The sequence below is a fragment of the Choloepus didactylus genome, chromosome X (assembly GCF_015220235.1).
Source record: "Choloepus didactylus isolate mChoDid1 chromosome X, mChoDid1.pri, whole genome shotgun sequence".
Taxonomy (NCBI): domain Eukaryota; kingdom Metazoa; phylum Chordata; class Mammalia; order Pilosa; family Megalonychidae; genus Choloepus; species Choloepus didactylus.
The window spans coordinates 144,378,938-144,400,917 of record NC_051334.1 but is presented as its reverse complement, the minus strand read 5'-3'; positions in this window follow the sequence as shown (position 1 = coordinate 144,400,917).

Sequence of the window (21,980 nt, the reverse complement as noted above, 5' to 3'; positions counted from 1 at the left end):
TAGTATTCCATCCTGTGTATATACCACATTTTATTTATCCACTCATCTGTTGAAGGATATTTGGGTTGTTTCCATCTCTTGGCAATTGTGAATAATGCTACTGTGAACATTGGCGTGCAGATATCTGTTCGTGTCACTGCTTTCCGATCTTCCGGGTATATAATGAGAAGTGCAATCGCTGGATCGAATGGTCACTCTATATCTAGTTTTCTAAGGAACTGCCAGACTGACTTCCAGAGTGGCTGAACCATTATACAGTCCCACCAACAGTGAATAAGAGTTCCAATTTCTCCACATCCCCTCCAGCATTTGTAGTTTCCTGTTTGTTTAATGACAGCCATTCTAACCGGTGTTAGATGGTATCTCATTGTGGTCTTAATTTGCATCTCTCTAATAGCTAGTGAAGCTGAACATTTTTTCATGTGTTTCTTGGCCATTTGTATTTCCTCTTCAGAGAACTGTCTTTTCATATCTTTTGCCCATTTTATAATTGAGATGACTGTACTATTGTCATTGAGTTGTAGGATTTCTTTATATATGCAAGATATCAGTCTTTTGTCAGATACATGGTTTCCAAAAATTTTTTCCCATTGAGTTGGCTGCCTCTTTACCTTTTTGAGAAATTCCTTTGAGGTGCAGAAACTTCTAAGCTTGAGGAGTTCCCATTTATCTATTTTCTCTTTTGTTGCTTGTGCTTTGGGTGTAAAGTCCAGGAAGTGGCCGCCTAATACAAGGTCTTGAAGATGTTTTCCTACATTATCTTCTAGGAGTTTTATGGTACTTTCTTTTATATTGAGATCTTTGGTCCATTTTGAGTTAATTTTTGTGTAGGGGGTGAGGTAGGGGTCCTCTTTCATTCTTTTGGATATGGATATCCAACTCTCCCAGCCCCATTTGTTGAAAAGACCATTATGACTCAGTTCAGTGACTTTGGGGGCCTTATAAAAGATCAGTCGGCCGTAGATCTGAGGGTCTATCTCTGAATTCTCAATTCGATTCCATTGATCTATATGTCTATCTTTGTGCCAGTACCATGCTGTTTTGGCAACTGTGGCTTTATAATAAGCTTCAAAGTCAGGGAGTGTAAGTCCTCCCACTTGGTTTTTCTTTTTTAGAGTGTCTTTAGCAATTCGAGGCATCTTCCCTTTCCAAATAAATTTGATAACTAGCTTTTCCAAGTCTGCAAAGTAGGTTGTTGGAATTTTGATTGGGATTGCATTGAATCTGTAGATGAGTTTGGGTAGAATTGACATCTTAATGACATTTAGTCTTCCTATCCATGAACATGGAATATTTTTCCATCTTTTAAGGTCCCCTTCTATTTCTTTTAGTAGAGTTATGTAGTTTTCTTTGTATAGGTCTTTTACATCTTTGGTTAAGTTTATTCCTAGGTACTTGATTTTTTTCGTTGCTATTGAAAATGGTATCTTTTTCTTGAGTGTCTCTTCAGTTTGTTCATTTCTAGCATATAGAAACATTACTGACTTATGTGCATTAACCTTGTATCCCACTACTTTGCTAAATTTGTTTATTAGCTCTAGTAGCTGAATCGTCGATTTCTCAGGGTTTTCTAGATATAAGATCATATCATCTGCAAACAATGACAGTTTTACTTCTTCTTTTCCAATTTGGATGCCTTTCATTTCTTTGTCTTGCTGGATTGCCCTGGCTAGCACTTCCAGCACAATGTTGAATAACAGTGGTGAGAGCGGGCATCCTTGTCTTGTTCCTGATCTTAGAGGGAAGGCTTTCAGTCTCTCTCCATTGAGTACTATGCTGGCTGTGGGTTTTTCATATATGCTCTTTATCATGTTGAGGAAGTTTCCTTCAATTCCTACCTTTTGAAGTGTTTTTATCAAAAAGGGATGTTGGATTTTGTCAAATGCTTTTTCAGCATCTATTGAGATGATTAATTGAATTTTCCCTTTTGACTTGTTAATGTGTTGTAATACATTGATTGATTTTCTTATGTTGAACCATCCTTGCATGCCTGGAATAAACCCCATTTGGTCATGGTGTATGATTTTTTTAATGTGTCTTTGGATTCGATTTGCAAGTATTTTGTTGAGGATTTTTGCATCTATATTCATTAGGGAGATTGGCTGGTAGTTTTCCTTTTTTGTAACATCTTTGCCTGGTTTTGGTATTAGATTGATGTTAGCTTCATAAGATGAGTTAGGTAGTATTCCATTTTCTTCAATGTTTTGAAAGAGTTTGAGTAAGACTGGTGTCAATTCTTTCTGGAAAGTTTGGTAGAATTCCCCTGTGAAGCCATCTGGCCCTGGGCATTTATTTGTGGGAAGATTTTTGATGACTGATTGGATCTCCTTGCTTGTGATGGGTTGGTTGAGGTCTTCTATTTCTTCTCTGGTCAGTCTAGGTTGTTCATATGTTTCCAGGAAATTGTCCATTTCTTCTACATTATCCAGTTTGTTGCCATACAGTTGTTCATAATATCCTCTTATATTTTTTTTAATTTCTTCAGGATCTGCAGTTATGTCACCTTTTTCATTCATTATTTTGTTTATATGGGTCTTCTCTCTTTTTGATTTTGTCAGCCTAGCTAGGGGCTTGTCAATCTTGTTGATCTTCTCAAAGAACCAACTTTTGGTGAGATTTATCCTCTCTATTGTTTTTTTGTTCTCTATGTCATTTATTTCTGCTTTAATCCTTGTTATTTCTTTTCTTCTACTTGGTTTAGGATTGGTTTGCTGTTCATTTTCTAGCTTCTTCAGTTGATCCATTAGTTCTTTGATTTTGGCTCTTTCTTCCTTTTTTATATATGCGTTTAGTGCTATAAATTTCCCCCTTAGCACTGCTTTTGCTGCATCCCATAGGTTTTGGTATGTTGTGTTCTCATTTTCATTCGTCTCTATATATTTAGCAATTTCTCTTGCTATTTCTTCTTTAACCCACTGATTGTTTAGGAGTGTGTTGTTTAACCTCCAGGTGTTTGTGAATTTTCTAAGTCTCTGATGCTTATTGACTTCTAATTGTATTCTATTGTGGTCAGAGAATGTGCTTTGAATAATTTCAATCTTTTTAAATTTATTGAGGCTTGTTTGATGTCCCAGCATATGATCTATTCTGGAGAAAGTTCCATGAGCACTAGAAAAGTATGTGTATCCTGGTGATTTGGGATGTAATGTCCTGTATATGTCTGTTAAATCTAATTCATTTATCAGATTGTTTAGGTTTTCAATTTCCTTATTGGTCTTCTGTCTGGTTGATCTATCTATAGGAGAGAGTGATGTGTTGAAGTCTCCCACAATTATTGTGGAAACATCAATTGCTTCCTTTAGTTTTGCCAGTGTTTCTCTCATGTATTTTGTGGCACCTTGATTGGGTGCATAGACATTTACTATTGTTATTTCTTCTTGCTGAATTGCCCCCTTTATTAGTATGTAGTGACCTTCTTTGTCTCTCAAAACATCCCTGCATTTGAAGTCTATTTTATCTGAGATTAATATTGCTACACCTGCTTTCTTTTGGCTGTAGCTTGCATGAAATATTTTTTCCATCCTTTCACTTTCAGTTTCTTTGTGTCCCTATGTCTAAGATGAGTCTCTTGTATGCAACATATTAATGGTTCATTTTTTTTTATCCATTCTGCGAATCTATATCTTTTAATTGGGGAGTTTAATCCATTTACATTCAACATTATAACCGTGAAGGCATTTCTTAAATCAGCCATCTTATCCTTTGGTTTATGTTTGTCATATTTTTCCCCTCTATTAATATCCTTTATTGTACCCATACCGAATCTCTTTAGTACTGAACCTTTCTCCAAGTCTCTCTGTCCTTCTTTGTTTCTCTGTCTGTAGGGCTCCCTTTAGTATCTCCAGTAGGGCAGGTCTCTTGTTAGCAAATTCTCTCAGCATTTCTTTGTCTGTGAAAAATTTAAGCTCTCCCTCAAATTTGAAGGAGAGCTTTGCTGGATAAAGTATTCTTGGCTGGAAATTCCTCTCACTCAGAATTTTAAATATATCGTGCCACTGCCTTCTCGCCTCCATGGTGGCTGCTGAGTAGTCACTACTTAGTCTTATGCTGTTTCCTTTGTATGTGGTGAATTGCTTTTCTCTTGCTGCTTTCAGAACTTGCTCCTTCTCTTCTGTGTTTGATAGTGTGATCAGTATATGTCTCGGAGTGGGTTTATTTGGATTTATTCTATTTGGAGTTCGCTGAGCATTTATGATTTGTGTATTTATGTTGTTTAGAAGATTTGGGAAGTTTTCCCCAGCAATTTCTTTGAATACTCTTCCTAGACCTTTACCCTTTTCTTCCCCTTCTGGGACACCAATGAGTCTTATATTTGGACGTTTCATATTATCTATCATATCCCTGAGGTCCATTTCGATTTTTTCAATTTTTTTCCCCATTCTTTCTTTTATGCTTTCATTTTCCATTCTGTCATCTTCGAGGTCACTGATTCGTTGTTCAACTTCCTCTAGTCTTGTACTATGAGTATCCAGAATCTTTTTAATTTGGTCAACAGTTTCTTTAATTTCCATAAGATCATCCATTTTTTAATTTAGTCTTGCAATGTCTTCTTTATGCTCTTCTAGGGTCTTCTTGATTTCCTTTATCTCCCATACTATGGTCTCATTGTTCATCTTTAGTTCTTTGAGTAGCTGCTCTAGGTGCTGTGTCTCTTCTGGTCTTTTAATTTGGGTGCTTGGGCTTGGGTTATCCATATCGTCTGGTTTTTTCATATGCTTTATAATTTTCTGTTGTTTTTGGCCTCTTGGCATTTGCTGAACTTGATAGGGTTCTTTTAGGATTTGTAGACCAATTGAAGTCCTTATCTGTAATTTATCAGATCTACAGCTTCGTGGAGTACACTTTCTCTAACTAACCAGCAGGTGGCGTCCACGAGCCACCTGTTCTCCACAAGCCAGTTCTCCCCTGCTTAGCCTTTTTGGTGAGTGGGGGAGTGAGTCTTGTGGGGTCCAATTGGTGTACCAAGCTTGCGTGTGTAGTTAGTGTTGCCTGCCCTGTATATGGGGCGTGTTTCTGGGTAGTCAGGGAGGGGGGGTGGCACTAACAATCAAATCTCCCTGGTGATCCTTGAGTTTTAAAGCTGCTGCAATAGTCTAATCCTTCAGTTCAGTCCTGCCACAGTTTGTCTCTGCCACTGACCCACAAGTCCTTGGTATTGGCGTATGGCTCCTGAGACTTGCAAGTGGGCCCCTCTTCCAGGCCGTGCACCCTGGGTCCTCTGTTGAGGGATGACTGTGCTATGTCACAGGTGAGTGCCGTCCCCCCAGGGCAGTTCTGGGCTGCTGGGCTGTGTAGGGAGGCTCCCAGTCTGCTGAAATAATGGCTGAATGGGGCTTTGTTAATTCACACTGCTCTACCTTCCCAACTCTGGGACAATCAGCTGAGGTTGCAGGGAAGGCTAATGTCCACGCCCAGTTTTGTGGTGTGTGCCTGTTATTTGAAGCACTTCCGTCACACTGGGTTGTCTGGGGCAGTTCTGGGGTATGGGGCTGGCGATGGGCAGGAGAGTTTCCTGTCCACCAGGATGATGGCTGTGAGCGGACACCCCCCTTTTCTTGGGAAGTTGTGGTGTTTAGTGAATTTTCTCAGCCACTGGATTATTGCGTTTTGTCTCAGAGCTCTCCTAGTTCTGCTCTTGACTTGACCTGCCCAAATAGCAAGTCTTTGAAGCTTTCTGTATTGGGCTTCTTAGAGTAATTGTTTTAGAAAAAGAAAAAAGGATTAAAAAAACAAAAGAAAACAAAACAAACAAACAAACAAACAAACAAAAAACGGGCCCTCCTCAGAGATCTAATGGGTTATTGAAATGCTAAGAGACAAAGCAACCAGGGCCATTAAGGAAAGGTCCACAGGGCAGAGAGATCAGCTTTTCTTCAGGATTTTCATATGCACCTCAGGGCCCTTCCCCTTTCTATGTTCACCAGAACTCCAAAAGTCCTCCGCTTTTATTTTGGAGTTTTTCGTGTTGTTTTTTTTCTATGCCTGTCTCCTCTCTGCTGGGCTGGCTGCTCTCAGATTCTCTGGTGTCTGGTCTCAGTCTATCTATGGTTGGAGTTTGACTCAGTAGAATGAGTTTCCGATAAGGGCTGCCACTGCAGTTCTCCCTGCTCCTTCCCGGAGCTGACAGCCCCTCCTCCCCCGGGACTGAGCCTGGCAGGGAGGGGCGCGGGTCCCCTGGCCGCAAAAACTTACAGATTTCGCTGATCTCAGCAGTTCCACGTTTTCATGAGTGTTGTATGAAGTATGCCCAAAGTGAGATTGCTCTGTGGTGTCCAGTCCACGCAGTTCCTGGCTTTCTACCTACTTTCCTGGAGGAGTAACTAAAACATACAGCTCACCAGTCTGCCATCTTACAATATACTACTTTTGTTTTTTACTCCATTTTTTTGTTTAACTCATGTGGTAGTGATGTCTATACTTTTTGATCAAACAAAAGAGTTCTTTTAAGGAACTCTTAAGATGAATAGTTGAGTCGTGCTTCGTAAGTGTTAAGGAAAGCTTGGAAAAATTTTGTTGGGCATAGTAATTGGGGTGAAAATAGATAAATTACTTCAAAATGAGAATGTTACATTTGGAAGTAAAGAGCTAAAGACTGTTTCTCATTAAGTAGTAAAACTGGAATTTTTGCTATTAAACATGGCTTTTGTAAATATGTGCTCTAAAATTTTTTTTCTTGGTCAGTCTTTCATAGCTTATTAATGTTTTCCTTACTTTTTATATGAATTTTAAGTTACAGAAAATTGTCCAACAGCTAATTTAAAAATGAAACTAGATATTGAAATAAATTTGATATTTTTATAAAGAGTTCCTAAGTTTTTGTTTTTGATGGTGTTTTTTTTTGGGGGGGGGTAATTCAAATTAGATATGTCATGGATGTTAGGTTTCTCAGGTTACAAATTTCAATTACAGTTAAACATTCTTGTAAAAGTTTAGAACAGTGTTTCTCAAATTTGAGAATTTAAGGACCCCTGAGAATGTTTAGGGACCAGTTTGAACAACACTTAATGCTATTATTTTAGGTTACTAGTTACTACTTGGTACCACTTTAAGTTAACACACTGCAATTCCAGGCACTGATATAATTCAGTGTTTACTTATGAAGTGGTTATTCAGGTGATGTAGAATAATGCTTTTTCATATTACATTGAAATTCAAACTTTAAAATGCTTATGTAGACACTGGCCCCATGGGCCTGCAGGTTCCAGTTTAAGAAAAACTTACCTAAAGATGTTTCTAAAATGTTCTGAGATTCTTCAATAAAGCTGTTCCTGAAGGAAAAAAAAAGTGAGGTGAGGTCTAGTGACATATAGATATGGGGGAATGGCAGGGAGGAATGAAATCATAAGATGTAGCAACTAGCTGTGAGTGTAGCTCAGGAGGCATCACCATCCTGGGGAATGAATGTGGATTCTGGAGTCAAACAGACATGGGTGGAATGCCCAACTGTGATACTGTTCACATCTGTGACTGTCAGCAACTGTGAAGGTTCTGAGATTTTACCTTGCTTGCAAGCTAACAAGTTAGCCTGCCACATTTTCATGGAGGCTGGCAGAAGACATGAGACTCCTGGGTCAGCAGCAAAGGACTTAATTACTCACACCAATAGTAGTAGAAAGAGTATAAGCATTTCCTTGCATCAGTTCCCCTTGCCCCCAAGTCCCATTGATAAAAGTTACTTGAAGAGGGCCAGATGACACCTTCACATACTGTGGGTTGTGTTACAGGAGAGCTACGCTGAGCTTAATGAATCTGAATCATTTATGAATAGACAGTAGGTATGCCTGTCCTTTGCTCCAGAAGGAGACACCGTATCTTCTGAAGCTGCTAACTATACAAACATCCTTGAAAAGATAGTCTAGAATAAATTCAGTCAGTGACTGCCCACAAGACTTGCAGAATCATGAAAGACCCATGCAGAATTGTTTCACAACAGTGGCCATGAGCAAGTTATCCAATCTCTCTGAGATTTAATGCTTTCATCTGCAAAATGTGTATCATCATAGTACCTACCTAATGAATGAATGAGTTCATATATGTTAAAGCACTTGGCACTTAGAAGATGCTTGAAAAATATTAGTTTTGTTCCTCCCATTCTCGCTTTCTCACCACCATTACTAAAAAGCTCTACTATTCACACTTCCTGTTCTGTTTTTGCAGTCATTCCATGTCTGCCAACAAAGAACTCAGTTTATTTTTCACAACCTTTACTCTCTTGTTTGCTAGTTTCCGTTCTCATCCTCTCAGAATTTTATTCCCAATTAATTAACTAATTAATCAATTGGATAAATATAGAATACTTACTATCTGCATATACTGTGCTAGGTGCTGGGAATATAGCAGAGAATGAAAAGACATGGGCACTACTTTCATGGAGCTTATCTTTTAGCTGGAGAAACATATATTAAATAAATAAAAACATAAAATTTTGGTCACTGGGAAAGCATATCATATAGAAGAGAGGATTGTCCCCATCTCTCTCATTTCATCTGTGCCACCCCACTGAGAGTCAGACACTGTCCTACACAGAATCACATCTCTCACCACTTTTCCTTGATGGAGTCAAACTTCACTCCTGGGCCCTAATAGGTGAAAGGTCAATCAAAACTTGTGGACCAGCTAGGGTATAGAAACCATTCAAGGAGTATAATCCTATTACTTTCCAAGACAGGCAGTAACACTGGTGTAAAGGTGGGGGGATCAGGGAAATAAAGTTTCTAGAATCTGCTGAGGACTTGAAAGAACATATACCAGTTGGAATGAGCAGAGCTACTTTTTGAGAGGAAACATAGCTTCCAAAGGGGTGTTTGAAAGAAAATCTGTTGGCCTCCACTCGTAGCGAACGTATACAGCACCCTAATTTTTCATCATTAATTAGCTCCAAAAACCTTCTTCCCCTTCCTCAAAGGTCAGCCTCACCTCTGACATATGAAGAAATGATTACACCCTCCAAATTACTGAGATATTTCACTGCTTTGCTACAACCATTTTCCTCCTAGTTGAACATTTTCTCTCTCCACAGGATTATAAGAAACTTGAAGGTAAGCCCTATACTTTACACTTCTCTTGTAACCTGCCTCCACTTCTTTCCTTCCCAGCAAAGCCTGCATCTGTTCAGTGACACAGTCTGTTCTCAAAAAATAAGTAGCTAAAAAAAGGAATGATGTTGTGGAATGGCATGGTGTTTACAAGCAGATTTGGAGTTATTTTATGTATAAAAATTCTCTGACTTCTTTGGTCAGTCACCCTTATGGTATCAACAAAAACATTTATTCCCAAGTAATTTGTGAGCCCAGATAGATTGGTCTTATTTCACAGATAGAAAGTCAGGTGTTAATTTGAACCAATCCTGTGCTAGTACAGTACTGCTAGGAATAGAAGCAAAGAAACATTATCCCTAACTAACACTTGAACCATTAGCTAGTGCTCTTTCTTAGTCTAATCCTCTTGATCAGGAGCCAGAAACTTTTCCAAGCTGTATGCCAAAGCTTCTGCCACTATTCTTTTGTCAGGCAAGGAACAGGGGGGTAGTAAATTTTGGGGGTGGGGGTGAAGGAGGAGGCTGTTACCTCTCAGCTCATGTAACTTGGGTACAAAGGGAGAAACCAACACTTTGGAGAGGGTAGAATTGGAAGGAACTTTTGAAAGTGGCAGCAAAGAGACCCTCACAAGTAGGGAACTACAAAATTAGCCCAGGCACTTAATCTGATTGATCACTTATCATGACTGGACCTAGGAGACCTTAGGAAGTCAATAATTCTTAACCTTATTCTAGCAAGGAAGGATTGTGTAAGGGGAAAAGCATGGAATTCGGTAACTATAATCACATCCTTCCTGATAATTTCCTCCTTTTTAAAATTGTGAAATGTAAAATACATACAAATTTGATACATATAATAATTATTGTGCATCCTAATAAAAAATTATAAAGCTGACACCTTAGGGCAACCACTACCCTGGTAAAGAAACAGAAGATTGGCAGTACTCAAGAAGCATTGCCCCCAATGACGATCTCTCAAAGACAACTAGTCTGGACTCATCAAAGTATCTATATCATGTGGTCTCTAGATTGCAAGCTCTTACAACAGTCACATCTATTCCTGAATTGTAATGGCTATCTCCAGATTCTGAGATGCTGATCCCTTTGTGTATAACCTGATATACCCTTAGAACTTTGGGTATCTGTGTGACACCTGAAACTCAAAGCTGGAGCTTGGCAGATATGAATATCAGTATTAACACATACAGCAACTGTTAAAAAAAAAAAAAAAAAGCTGAAAAAGAGCCCAGACTTCAGAGATATGAATGAAGCAGATATGGTTAGGACTATGGCGGATCGGGCCAGGGGGTGGGGGACAGTACTGACTGTGTTTTAAAACTTCAAATTCCATGTGGGACCAAGGAAAGAGATGTTTATTTGGTGCAGGATCTATATTTCCTAAACAATTTAACTCATGCAGTTTGTTCAAATACCATAAGTACATGGAACTTTTAATAGGAAGTGGGACCTGGTGGGTTTGCATAGGTTAGTGTGAAATAGCAACACATCCAAGAGTAATTTGGGCAGAGAATAAAAAATATATGCAGGACCTCCCTGAGAAGCTGGGAGAAAATGTGGAGGTGTTGGGCTTCGTCTCTGGATTGTTGCTGATGTTCTCGCAAACATTGAGGACTGGCTGTTTGGTGTGCTGAGCCCTCTATCTTGAGACTTGCCCTTATGAAGCTCATTACTGCAAAGGAGAGGCTAAACCTGCTTATAATTGTGCCTAAGACTCTCCCCCTGAGTACCTCTTTGTTGCTCAGATGTGGCCCTCTCTCTCTCTCTCTAAGCCACCTTGGCAGGTGATCTCTCCACTACGTGGGACCTGACTCCCAGGGGTGTAAATCTCCCTGGCAACACAGGATATGACTCCTGGGGATGAATCTGGACCAGACATCATGGGATTGAGAACATCTTCTTGACCAAAAGGGGGATACAAAATGAAATGAAATAAAGTTTCAGTGGCTGAGAGAATTTTAATAGAGTCAAGAGGTCGCTCTGGTGGGCATTCTTAGGCACTATATAGATAACCCTTGTTAGGTTTTAAGGCATTGGAATAGCTAGAAGTAAATACCTGAAACTATCGAACTGCAATCCAGTAGCCTTGACACTTGAAGACGATTGTATACCAATGTAGCTTACAAGGGGCGACAGTGTGATTGTGAAACCTTTGTAGATCACACACCCTTTATCCAGTTTATGGATGGATGAGTAGAAAAAAGGGGACAAAAACTAAATGAAAAATAAGGTGGCATGGGGAGGATGATTTGGGTGTTCTTTTTTACTTTTATTTTTTATTCTTATTTTTACTATTTCTGGTACAAGGAAAATGTTCAAACAATTGATTGGGGTGATGAATGTACAACTATATTATGATATTGTGAACAATTGATTGTACACTTTGGATGATTGTATGGTATGTGAATATATCTCAATAAAATTGAATTAAAAAATATTTGTATCATGAAAAAAAAGTGAGAGGGCTGTTTTAACTTAAAGGAATCTAAAGAGACAAAGCAATGAAATGCAATGTGTGATCCCACCTCCCTCCTCCAAAAAAAAAAGAACCATAAAGGACATTCTTGTAGAAATTTGGATATAGGCTGGTTATTAGATGATATTATAGAATTATGTTAGTTTATTTCAGGGTGATAATGGTATTTTGGTTATGTGGAGAAATGTCCTTATTTTGGAGAGATGCATGCTGAGTTATTTAGGGATCAAGGGTCCTGACGTCTCCAACTTAACTTAATACAGCTCAGCAGAAATATGTGCACAGGACTTCCATTTATGTCATGACAGTGTGAAGAGTTCTATGGATGAGTGCCCCAATTAAACTTTTGAAAATTATGAAAAAAAAAATCCCAACCATTTAAAGTCTCTGGAAATGGGTCCTTAGGGTATTCAGCAAATTAAGAAATGTTTATTTAAGAAAATTAACTAAAACTTGGTAACAACAGTGAGAGTCTGTGGTATTTGAACCAAGACCCACTCTCTCACTTCCCCTTCCCAGTTCACTGAAATGGAAACTCCACCCCAGACTGGTGCAGCCAAGAACACAGGGCCCTGCTCCCCCTAGATCCCAGTCAGAGAACTATCTTCCCAGGAGGGGCAGTGTGCTGGTTTGAATGTATTATGTCCCCCAAATGCCATTATCTTTGATGTAATCTTGTGTGGGCAGACCTATCAGTGTTATTTAGCTTGTAATTCTTTGAGTGTTTCTATGGAGATGCTCACCACCCAACTGTGGGTGATGACTCTGATTGGATAATTTCCATGGAGGTGTTGGCCCACCCATTGGGTGGGTCTGAATTAAATTACTGGTGCACTATATAAGATCAGACAGAAGGAGTGAGCTTGCTACAGCCAAGAGGGACACTTTGAAGAAAGCACAGGATCTGCAGATGAGAGACATTTTGAAGACTGCCATTGGAAGTAGACCCTTGCTTCAGAGAAGCTGAGAGAGGACAAATACCCCAAGTGCAACTAAGAGTGACATTTCTGAGGAACCGCAGCCTAGAGAGGAACGTCCTGGGAGAAAGCCATTTTGAAACCAGAACTTTGGAGCAGACACCAGCCACATGCCTTCCCAGCTAACAGAGGTTTCCCAGAACCATTGGCCATCCTCCAGTGAAGGTACCCGATTGCTGATGTGTTACCTTGGACACTTTATGGCCTTAAGACTATAACTGTGTAACCAAATAAACCCCCTTTTATAAAGCCAATCCATTTCTGGTGTTTTGCATTCCGGCAGCATTAGCAAACTAGAACAGGCAGAATGTCAGAATTTCTCATCCTACCCCCAGTTACCTATTGCTGAGGCTATGTTCTGGACAGGTTATGTCAAGAGGTGAGGGCCTCCTTCTTCTACCCAGCCTCCACTAATGGGATGGAGGCTGTACCTTAGACACAGCACCACTGGGAATACTGAGGCCCTGATTGTCCTTGCCTTGGCTTGTAAGGTGGTGTTTCCACAATGGGAGAGGCAAGCCAAGAAGGCCTAAGGCTACTGTCTCCCCCTCCACTGAACACTCAGCTTCTAGAGCAGGGGTATCATTCAGAGAAGAGCATGCCGTTGTCTCCATTCCCAGATCCAGAGTTGTGGCTCAGAGATTTTGACCAGTGGGAAAAGCAGAGCATGAAACAGAGCTCAGAATCTCTTCCCAAAGGATCTGACTTCATTTGCAACAGAGTATGGAAAAGTACAAATCTAAGGGTGCACTACAAAAAGTAGGATAAACACAAAGAGATCCACAAACACATGCCATATTAAAAACACAGAAAGCCAAAAACAAGGAGAAAATCTTGAAGGCAACAAGCAAAACTTACATAGGAGCCCTGTTATGGTTTGCTAAAGCTGCCAGAAATGCAATAGACCAGAAATGGATTGCCTTTTACAATGGGGATTTATTAGTTCACAAATTTACAGTTCTTAGGCCATGAAAATGTGGAAGTTGTGGTGAAAGGCAGTTGCGAGGAGACAGTAGATTCATTGGAGATAGAGGCTATACTGTAGGATAGTGTGTTTGCAGAGAGAATAGGGGAAAAAGATAGATGGGAGGAGCCCATTTGGAGTCAGAACAAATATCAAACACTTACCTCAGGAATTATGCCTTTGAAGAAGCCTGAATTTGATTGGCTTTATGCCCCAAGGTATTGTTGGAAACAATAAATTAATCAGTTGGCAATTACTAGAGTTGGTGTGGTCAGGGAAAGAGAGAAAGAGAGTCCTGTGAAAACCACTGTCATTCCAGGGTGACTGTGGGTATACCTGAGGATGCACCACATGAAGGGTGACATTAGAGACTTCAAAATGAGATGGTCATGGGGGAATAGATTTCAATAAACTAATCCAGAAAGTTACTAAACATAAAAACAACCAAATAAAAATAGCAAGTCCTGGAGAGGGGAGCCAGTACTCAGAGTTGCTACAAAATAACTAAAGTATCCTGTTTACAAGAAAAAAATTATGAGACATGCAAAGAAACAGTAAAGTATGGCATACACAGGAAAAAAGCAAGTGACAGAAACTGTATCTGATAGTGACCAGAAGTCATAATTAACAGAAATATATTTCAAAGTTGCCATACATAAATATGTTTGCAGAACTAAAGGGAAGCTTGATTGAAGAAGGAAAGGAAGGTATGATGACAATGTCACATCAAATAGAGAATATCAATAAGGAAATAGAAATTATTTTAAAAAGGACCAAATGGAAATTGTGAAGTTGAAATGTACAGTAACCAAAATAAGAATATCACTGGAAGGGGCTCTACAGTAGATTTCAAATGGCAGAAAAAAAGAATTCATGAACATAAGATAGAACGATAGAGAATAGGTCATCCAAAGATGAGGAAAAGGAATGATGAAAAATGAGAGTCTCTGAGAAATGTGGGACACCATCAAGCACACTAAATACTCACAATAGGAGTACCAAAGGAGAGGAGTGAAAGGAACAGAAAATTATTTGAAGAAAGAATGGCTGAAAACTTCCCAAACATATTGAAAAACATTAATTCTGCACATCCAGGAAGCCTAATGTACAAAAAGTAGGATAAACACAAAGAGATCCACAATCAGACATGCCATATTAAAAACACAGAAAGCCAAAAACAAGGAGAAAATCTTGAAGGCAACAAGCAAAACTTACATAGGGGCCCTGTTATGGTTTGCTAAAGCTGCCAGAAATGCAATATACCAGAAATGGATTGCCTTTTACAATGGGGATTTATTAGTTCACAAATTTACAGTTCTTAGGCCATGAAAATGTCCAAATTAAGGCATCAAGAGGTAGATAACTTCTCTGAGAAAAGGCCAATGGCATCTGGGGTTCCTCTCTCACATGGGAAGGCAGTTGGCCGGAGACTGCTGGGCCTCTCCCAGGGTTAGCTTCTTGTTTCCATTGCTTTCTCCAAAATGTCTCTGGGCTTCTGTTTTAGCTTCTCTCTCTCAGCACATGTGCATTCTTGCTTGTTTGTCTCTAAGCATCTGGGGCTTAGAGAATATCAGTAAGGAGATAGAAATTATTTTAAAAAGGACCAAATGGAAATTCTGAAGTTGAAATGTACAGTAACCAAAATAAGAAGATCACTGGAAGGGGCTCTACAGTAGATTTCAAATGGCAGAAAAAAAGAACAGGCTTAGCTTCCCTGGGGCAAACTCTGATTTTCATCTCATAGCTTCTCTCATGGGTCTGGTTTCAATGGCTGTCTCCAAAATGTGTCTGTGTGTTTTCTAAGTGTCTCTGAGCTCTTTTCAAAATGTCTCTGCATTTTATCCTCTCATAAAGGACACCAGTAAACTAATTAATACCTATCTTGAATGGGCAGGTCACATGTCAATGGAAATAATCCAATCAAAAGGTTCCAACTACAATTGGGTGGATTACAGCACCATGGAAACAACCCAATCAAAAGATCCCACCCACAGTAAGTCTGCCCCCACAATATTGGAATAAAAGAACATGACTTTTGTGGGGTACATAAAAGATTCAAACCACCACAAGTCTTAATAAGATTAATAGCTTCCTTCTCACCAGAAACAAAGGAGACCAAAAAGAAGTGGGATAACATATTCAAATTAGTATTAAATTGTTAAACAAGAATACTATAGCAAGGAAAGCTCTCTTTCAAAATGAAGTTGAAATAAAAACATTCCTAGATACAACAACTGAGAAAATTTACTAGCAGAAATGCCTTACAAGAAATAGCAAAAGAAGTTCTTCAAGCTGAAAGCAAGTGACCTGAGACAGTAATTCAAATCCACATGAAATAACAAAAAATACAATAAAACTAATCATGTAGGATGATTGTTGGAAGATTGCAGAGTAGGAAGCTCCAGCATTCAGTCCTTCCACCAGAATGGTATAAACAGGCAGTAACTCGCTGAAACAACTATGTTGAAACTCCAGAGGCAAGTAGAATACTGTCTATCATCAAAGGAAAAGTGGGAGAAAGAGGCTGGTAAATTATGGCAAAGACCAGTAAATTGCTCTACCTGTGTAGCAGTTACTGGTGCTATCTCTGACTCTCACAGCAGGCTGCCACAGGGTCCATACTCTGGCTAGCTTGCTGGTGACAGAAAGGTACCTAAAAATTCTCTTCCCCAAGACCAGGGGTGGGCACTGCTGATTGCTGATCATGGCTTTTCATTGGCAGCATTGGATACCTGGGGGCCTGGCTCTGAGGGCAGACATTGTTTCAACTCACACTGGGCACAGGCAGCTGCAGAGGAGACTTAAAGATGCTACACTTTGTCAATACTATGGGGAAAATGTGTTGAAGGGCTGCATTTTCTGTGCAGTTCAAGAAAGCTCAGATTTGGGGAGAGCAGAAGAAGACAACAAAGGAAGTGTAAAAAACTATACAGGTGGACAGTCTGGGACAAAGGCCTGCCTACCTTAAACACCCAGGAGAGGGAGGTATGTCTCCAGGGAACTAGAGGGGGCATCCAAGCTCCTGTAACAGGGGAACTTCAAAACAACTAACAAGCAAAAGCTGAGGACAAGACACAGGCCCAGAAAAAACAGGGAGGACTGTGCACTCTGCATTTGCCCTGGACAGACCTTTCTCATAGGAGGGATGAAGCTCAAGAAAATCTGTCTTATTACCAGCTGGTTACAAAATCATGAAACATACGTCTTGAGAATAAACCCCAGAGTTATCATTTTAACATTAAAATGTATGGTGTGCATAGAGAGTACAAGAGAAACAAAGGAACACAAGATAATAGATTATCCAAAGAAGAGGATATAAATCCAGGAAACACCAACAAAGAAGACCAGAATGTAGACATAATAAACAAAGACTTAAATAAAATTAAAATGCTCAAGGAGATTAAGGAAAATACAGAGAAATAACTAAAGGATATCATGAAAACAATGAATGAAGAATATGAGAGTTTTGGAAAAGAGAGAGAAATTTTAAAAAGGAACAACACAGAATTACTGGTGTTGAAGACCACAGTAATTGACATGAAAAATTCCCAGAAGGGTTGCAACAGCAGATTGGAGCTAGCAGAAGAAAGAATTAGCAAGCTTAACAATTGAAATAAGTCAAGCTCAGGAGAAGAAAGAAAAAATAAATATAAAAAAATGAAAATAGCCTAAGACACATCTGGGACACCATCAAGCATACCAATACACACATAATGGGAGTCCCAGAAGAAGATGAAAGAGAGAAAGGAACAGAACAAATATTCAAAGAAATAATGACAAAGAACTTCCTAAACTTGGCAAAAAAGCTGAATATGTACATCAAAGAAGCCCAAAGAACATCAAACAAGATAAATATGAGAAAAATACAGACTGTCATATACTGATCACACTTTCAAGTGTAAAAGAAAAGGAGAAAATTCTGAAAGCTAAAAGAGTAAAGCAATATGTTGTGTACAAGGGAGTCCCAATTAGATTGCATACTGATTTCTCATCAGAAATCATGGAGGAAAGAAGGCAGTGGGTTGAAATGCAGAAAGTGCTGAAAGAAAACTACTATTAGACAAGAATTTTATATTCAGCAAGACTTACTTTCAAAAATGAGGAAGAGATTAATACATTTCTGTATAAACAAGAGCTGTGGGAGTTCATCAACACTAGATCTGCCCTACAAGCTGTGCTAAAGGGAGTTCTTCAGACTGACAGTGCTTCAAACTGGTATAAAGAAATAACTTCCTCTAGTAAAGGTAGCCATTTGGGTAATTATAAATGTCAGTATTATTGTATTGTATTGTTTGGTGTGTAACTCCACTTCTTCATACAGGTTCTAAAGCACAAATGCATAAAAAAATTATGAATTTATAGTTTTGGAAAAACAATGCACAAAGATATTAGTGGTAACAAGAAAAAAAAAGGTAGGAGAATGGAGATGTATGAGAAAAGTGTATGTGTATGCTATTGAAGTTGAGTTGGTATCAAACCAAGTATGATGTTACATATTTAGGTTGTCAAATTTAACCCCAGTGTAACCTCAAGGAAAACAGATGAAAAATATGTCCAGATAGACATGAGAAGGCACTCAATATGGTACAACACAAAAAATCAAATTAATATAAAAGTTGGCATTAATGGAAGAAACGAGGGATACATGGTAGTTTGAAGCTGTTACGTATCCCAAAAAAAAGCCATGTTTGTTTCTTTTGAATTTTTGATAAAATTTTAATGAGGTATATTCATGCACCATACAAACCATCTGAAGTATACAATCAATAGCTCAGAATATCATCACATAGTTGTGCATACATCCACATGATCAATTTTGGAACATTTTCACTACTCCAGAAAAGAAATAAAAAGAAAAAAGAAAACCCAAATCCTCCCATACAGTTTATCTTTCCCCCCATTATTGACCCATAATATTGGTGTGGTACATTTGTTACTGTTGATGAAAGAATATTAAAATATTACTGTTAATTATAGTCCATATATCCCTCTATTATTATTTTTAAATTTTATTTTGAAATAAATTCAAACTTACAGGAACAGTTGCAAAAACAATACAAACCCCACACACAGAACTCCAGCATACCCCAAAACCCCTTCCCCAATACCCCGATCCACCAACTTTAACATCCTGTCACACCACCATTTCTTTCTTTCCCTCCCTCCCTCCCTCCCTCCCTATCTATCATCCATCATCTATTGCTCTGTCTTCTGAACATATGAGAGCAAGCTGCACACATCCTTGAACAAACAATATAATTCACATATACATTTCCCATGAACAAGAACATTCTTTTATGCAATCCCATTAAGTGCAGCTAAGAAGTTCAAGAAATTTGACATTGATACAAAACTTACATTCTATATTTCCTCTTTTTTCTTATGTCCCAACTGTGTTCCTTTGAGCCTCCTCTTCTCCATCCTCAGATTCCATTGAAGATCATCCTTGGCATTTAATTGTCATTATCTATTTAGACTATCTTTTTTTTCAATTGTGGAAACATATATACAGCCTAAATCTTCCCATTCTACCCCCTCCCTAGCATTCCATTCATGGGATTAATCACATTTAGAATGTTGCAATACCATCACCTTCCCAACATCCATTACTAGAAATTTCCCTTCACCCCAAACAGAAACCCTACACTCATTTCTTAACTCCCCATTGCCTCTTCCCCCACTTCTCATAACCCACACTCTACTTTTCATCTCCGTGGTCGTATTCTCTGATACTTTCTTTGTGTTTACCGGGAGGCTTAAATTTAACATCTTAAATCTATAACAGTCTTATTTTCTTTGATACCAACTTAACTTCAATAGGACACATAAACTGTGTTCCTATACTCCTCCATTCCCCCACCTTTATGTAGTTCTTATTAAAAATTACATATTTTACATTGAGTCCAAAACCACTGATTTATCATTAAACTTCATGTATTTTAGATCCTGTAGGAAGTAAATGGTGGAGTTACAAATCAAAAATACACTAATATTGTTATTTATATTTACCATGTGATCTTTACTGGAAATCTTTATTTCTTCATGTGGTTTCAGTCAATTGTTTAGTGTCCCTTCCTTTCAGCCTGCACAGTTCCCTTTAGCATTTCTTATAGGACTGATCTACTTGGTGATGAAGTCCCTCAGCGTTTGATTGTCTGGGAATGTTTTCATCTCTCCCTCATTTTTAAAGACCAGGTGTTCGTGAATTTCCTAAGTCTCTGATGATTATTGACTTCTATTTGTATTCCATTGTGGTCAGAGAATGTGCTTTGCATAAATTCAATTTTTTTAAATTTATTGAGGCTTGTTTTACATCCCAGCATATGGTCTATTTTGGAGAAAGATCCATGATCACTAGAGAAGAATGTGTGTCCTGGTGATTTGGGATGTAATGTTCTATATATGTCTGTTAAATTTCTATATATCTCTCTCTCCTTTCTTTGTTTCTCTGTTGGTAGGGTTCACTTTAGTATCTGAAGTAGAGCAGGTCTTTTATTAGCAAAATCTCTGAGCATTTGTCTGTGAAAAATTTAATCTCTCCCTCAAATTTGAAGGACAGTTTTTCTGGATAAAGTATTCTTGGTTGGAAATTTTTCTCTCTCAGAATTTTAAATATGTCATGCCACTGCCTTCTCGCCTCCATGGTGGCCGCTGAGTAGTCACTACTTAGTCTTATGTTGTTTCCTTTGTATGTGGTGAATTGCTTTTCTCCTGCTGGTTTCAGAACTTGCTCCTTCTCATCAGTATTTGAGAGTTTGATCAGAATATGTCTTGGAGTGGGTTTATTTGGATTTATTCTATTTGGAGTTCACTGGGCATTTATGTTTTGTGTATTTATATTGTGTAGAAGGTTGGGGAAGTTTTCCCCAACAATTTCTTTGAATAGTCTTTCTAGACCTTTGCCCTTCTCTTCTCCTTCTGGGACACCAATGAGTCTTAAATTTGGATGTTTTATTTTTTCTATCATATATCCCTGAGATCCATTTTGATTTTTTCAATTTTTCCCCCATTCTTTCTTTTGTTCCTTCATTTTCCATTCTATGGTTCTCAAGGTCACTGAGTCATTGTTCATCTTCCCCTAGTCTTGTACTATGGGCATCAAGAATCTTTTTAATTTGGTAAACAGTTTCTTTTATTTCCATAAGATCATCTATTTTTATTTACTCTTGCAATATCTTCTTTATGCTCTTCTAGGGTCTTCTTCATGTCCTTTATATCCTGTGCCATGCTCCCATTGTTTGTCTTTAGTTCTTTGATTAATTGCTCTGAGTACTCTGTCTTCTCTGATCTTTTGATTTGGGTGTTTGGGTTCGGGTTATCCATATTGTCTGGTTTTTTCATATGCTTTAAAATTTTCTGTTGTTTTTGGACTCTTGGCATTTGCTTTACTTGATAGGGTTCTTTTAGGATATGAAGTATTATTCAGACACCAATCTCTAATTTGTCAGATCTACAGCTCAGTGGCATACACTTTCTCTAACTAACCAGCAGATGGCATCCATGAGTCACCTATTCCCCTCAAGTCATTTCTCCCCAACATTGTCTTTGTGGTGTGTGGGGGTCTGGTTCTTGTGGGGTCAAATTGGTCCACCAAGTTTGGGTGTGTTGTTGGTGCTGTCTACCCTGAATGTGGGACATGTGTCTGAGCCGTTAGGGAGGCAGGGCAGCTTTAATAATCAAACCTCCCATGTGTTCCTGGAGATTTAAGGCTGTTGCAAGAATCTAAACCTTCATTTCAGTCTCACCACAGATTGTCTCTGCTGCTGATCTACAAGTCCTTGATATTGGTGTAGGGTCCCTGGGATTTCTAGATGGGTCCTTCTTCCAAGCTGTGCCCTTCTAGGGCCTCTGCTGAGGGAAGGCTGTGCCACATCACAAGTGTGCACCATCCCTCAAGGGAAGACCTGGGCCACTGGGCCATGAAGGGGCGTTCCCAGCCAGCTGTAAAGATGGTTGAATGGGGCATATTAATTTCCCCTTTTTCAAACAGCTCCATCTTCCCAGCTCTGGGACAATTAGCTGTGGGTGCACAAAAGGCTACTGTCTACACCCGATATTGTGGCATGTGTGTGGTATTGCCAGAAACACTTCCTGTCCCACTGGGTCCCTTGGCACAGCTCTGGGCTGTGTCTCTGGTGCTGGCAGGAGCATTCCCAGCCCACTGGGAAGATGGCTGCAAGGGGCATGGGTTTTTTCCTCTTTGGGCTCCCCTCTGCCCTTCTCATTCTGAGACAACTAGCAGTGGGTACATGAAAGGCTATCTTCCATGCCAGATATTGAGGCATTCACACAGCCTATTCCTGCCATGCTTCACTGTGTGGTTCTCACTGCTGTATCTGCAGCTGATTTTGGGTTTTTTTAAAAAAACTACTAGTCTGCCTCCAAACACCAACCCACAATTTCCCCACACCGCAGCATGGCTTCCAGACATTCAGCAGGCTCACTCACTTGTTTCAGAATCCAGACTTCTGGTTTCACCAAATGCACAGTCCCTGTGGATTTAGTTCC